Genomic DNA, 4,171 nt, shown 5'->3' with positions numbered 1-4,171 from the left:
GCACATAGCCAGAACTGCACCAAATTGGGAGGGGGGGGCGGTGCCACTGAGGGCACCATGAAAGAGTGAAAGGACCAAGGGGCGTGGGGTGGAGGTGACATGGATCCTCCTTTCACCTCCTCTCCCCTCTCTCTCTTTCTGAGTCTCAGGGATTATGACAAAAAAAACAAGGCCATTGACCTGCACTCGCTCGCTCGGTCTGCACAACACAGTAACCTTTGCTCTGTCAATATTATTTCTCCCAAAAGTGGTCTAATGTGGAACTTTCCAAAACACTACAACCACCACAAAAAAGCTTGTGCTTTGTGTGTTTGTGATTTCCAGAGGCACCACAGTACTTAACCATCTTCAGTTTGGAACGTAAAGCCTCCTGGTCCTGGCACAATCTCCAGTATGGTGCTGGTGGGAGAGGAAAGTTGAGAAGAAGGCCTTCCAAAAAAGTATTAAAGGTTGTGCTGCAGAATGAGCTTGCTTGTGAGTAAGTTCAAAATGCATATTGTTTGGTGATCCTCAGGTCCACAAGAGTTGGTGGGTGTTTTTTGTCTGAGACCGCAGGAAAGATTTATCGTATGATGTACATTTGTCTGTAGCCAGTGTGGCATAGTGGTTATGGTGCTGGACTACAACCTGGGAGACCAGGGTTTATTATTTATTATTATTTATTATTTCAGTTTCGAATCCCCACACAGCCATGAAGCGCACTGGGTGACCTTGGGCCAGGCACTGCCTCTCAGCCTCAGAGGGAGGCCATGGGAAACCCCCTCTGAATACCGCTTGCCCTGAAAACCCTATTCAGTCGGAATCAACTTGAAGGCAGTCCATTTCCATTTCATTTCCATCAAATGCTAGTCCTACTCAGAGTAGATCCATTGACATTAATGGACATAACAAACCTACGTCAGGATTAGCATTAGATACAACCATCTGTGTGTAAATACATACATACAAACACATACATTTCTTTGTTAAACAGAGAACCAACAGAGTCAAACAGCAGGTACTATTACAAGCGAATAGCTCTGCCCCATAGGGAGGCCTTATACTGAGGGGAGGAAAGAACTGTGCCTGCCCCCCCATGTTGTCAGCATATGGGTGATTCCAGACAGGTTTTTATTGTGGTGCAGTGGTTAAGGTGCTGGACTACGACCTGGGAGACTAGGGTTCCAATCCCCACACAGCCATGAAGCTCACTAGGCCAATCGCTGCCTTTCAGCCTCAGAGGAAGGCCATGGGAAACCCCCTCTGAATACCTCTTACCATGAAAACCCAATTCATAGGGTCACCTTCAGTCAGGATCGACTTATTTTACATGTGAGGGGGAGGAAAAACTGATCAACAGTTTCCCCTCCTTCGAGGATGCTGAACAGACTGAGGTAATTAATAAGCTACAACATTTGTTAAACATATTAAGGGCCAGAAGAACCGGTTCTAGTTATCTGGAGCCTTATGAACTGGGATCGCCGCCTAAAATACAATCAATAAGTCTGAAGGACTCTGTGAGCAACATGCTTCCGAGATACTCAAATGTTTGCAGACCAAATTCATCTTGGGACACTTTAATTCAAACGGATGCCGATGAAAACTGACAATCTTCTTCTCATAGTAATCTAGTATCACTTAAGCTTTTTGAGACCACACCAGAAGGCTGATCCATGTTAACTCTTCTTCAGATCTGCTTATCTCTATTGTATGTGATCCATTCAGCTTTTAAGGCTGAACTTTCCTGCTGCATGGATGACCCCTGCCACCTGGTCCGAGAGTCCCAACTCTTCCTCATCTCCAGATCTAGTCAGGTTCTGGGCTTCATTACTGTACATAACAGGGGCTCCAAGTTATCCTCTGATCAGAAATCTTCCCACTGAGGCATGCCATTATTCTTACCTCTATATAATTTTATTATTTCACTCAAAAAGATCATAGCCACAGCCACAGTGTGGTGAGTACAGGCTTTCCAGAGCAAGCACATAAATACTGCTTGTCATTGGCAATTTCTAAATCCCTCAAAGTAAGCAAGATCATCATAGCAATGAAATCCTGCCTATAGTATTATTGCTAATTTCTGAAATCAGCATTTTCCATGAACATACATGAAAGATATGGGTTCACATGCATGTATGTGCTACAGATACACTAACAGATCTGGTAAGAGACATGTCTCAAATTTCATTCTAAGTTTTTTGTGAAACTTGCCCCGTACACCGCAAATGTTTATTTGATGACTCTTATGCAGCACAACGAATCTGCCTTAAGATCTTCTAGGATAAGCATTTCTATATTTTCATTTTATGTATATATGTAAGATAATACTGTCGTTTTACTTCCCCTTTGTATTTTATGCTTATAACAAGACGGGTCAATGACCGCAAAATAAACTGATTTGATTTGAAAAAAAAAAAAGAAAAAAAAAGTCGGGATCGACTTGAAGGCAGTCCATTTCCATTTTTTTTATTGTGAGACCTGTGCTCCTCAAGCATGCAGTTTTTTTGCAGTAGCTTGACATGGTTGATTGGCCTCAGAATGCCATAAGGACCTAACAAGAGCCCAGCTGCTGGATCAGCCCCAAGTGGGCCCCTCTAGTCCAGCATCCTCTCATCATAGCGGCCAGCCAGACACACCAAGGGGAAATCCACACGCAGAGCCTGAGTGCAACAGCATTGCCCCATTTGCAATTCGCAGCAGCTGATATTCAGAGGCATGCTAACTCCAGCTGTGAAGGGAGAACATGACCATCATGCTAGCCCATAAAGTTCCCTCTATATCATGGGTTCTCAACAAGGGGGGAATTTCCCCCCAGGGGGGGATTTTAGGGTTCCAGGGGGGGAATTGGGACCACTATTCAGCAAAGTGTGATGTCCTGTAGATTATGTACAATCTGTAAAATTGTAGTTTGTTTTTAATTTAATCTGTGATATTCAATAAAGTTTATTGAATGTCACAGATTAAAATCAATTCTTGAACATGCAGCATTATATTCATTTGCAAAATTAAATTATTATTTAAAGACCAGAAAGTGCTCCAAGAAATTCTGTTATAATATAAACTAAGAAATTTTTCTCTCATGAGAAACACCACCGTCACTTGCGAAATGTCAACAAGCTATGAGAGACTATCTTGGGAAGGGGGGAATTATATTCTGAACAATGGTGAAAGGGGGGAATGGAGCAAAAAAGGTTAAGAACCACTGCATCCAGATTTACCCTTTCCAGAAAAAGCCCAATAAAATTGTAAAACAACCAGTTGCTAACTATTTTACAATACTGCACAACCCATTTATAGTATGAAACCCTGATCTGCAAGGACCTTGGTTGTATTCAACTAACTTTTACCCAGAGAACATTCACTGAAATTAATGGTCACTAATTTCAGTGGGTCTATTCTGAGTAAACAGTGGTTGAATACAACTCCTTATAACTCCCATAATTCCTGATGATTGACCACACCTGTGACCCCCAGGTGGTGCTAGACTACCACTCTCATCATGATCCCTGATGATCTGGGCCCTGCTGTCTGGGGCTGATGTCCAAAAACAACTCACTCCTCTACACCCCAGGGTGCAACTCAGTTCTCTCCCCAAACTGCAAACTGCTGTTTCTTCTCTCATATGTTCTCTGCATGCTTGCAGACTCCTGCTGTTTTCAGGTGGGATTAAACCATATACCAGCACATTCAGGTTGCACAATTAAAGCTGATCAGTGGTCTTGTGCAGCAAACTTGCTTTCCCCCAAGGCTGGACTTTTTGCAACAAGGATAAGAGATGGGGAAATGCCCTGGAAAGCATGGGATAACACTTGCTTTCAGGCAAGGTCATCTAATCTCTCTGAAAGCTGTGTGTAAAGAAATCAGAAATCTAGATGTATGCTCAATAATCAGGTCATCTGGAAATGATCTCTCTCTCTCTCTCTCTCTCTCTCTCTCTCTCTCTCTCTCTCTCTCACACACACACACACACACACACACACTTTCATCCTCTGCCCACCTCACCTGGAGGGGGTGTCACCTTTCCCAAGCTCTGATGGGTATATCATTCAAACACAGGGACTGCTTCTTGGCTATCTCCCAAACAGCAGGAGCTCTTATCAGCCATCCATTCTTTTCTGGGTAATTAATCAAGAATCTGCCTTGGAAAGCAACATTAGCCAAAGGGCATAGCCCCACGTTCAGAACTAAAGAT

Source organism: Rhineura floridana, chromosome 11 (genome assembly GCF_030035675.1).
Source record: "Rhineura floridana isolate rRhiFlo1 chromosome 11, rRhiFlo1.hap2, whole genome shotgun sequence".
Classification (NCBI taxonomy): Eukaryota; Metazoa; Chordata; class Lepidosauria; order Squamata; family Rhineuridae; genus Rhineura; species Rhineura floridana.
This window is presented reverse-complemented; position numbering follows the sequence as displayed.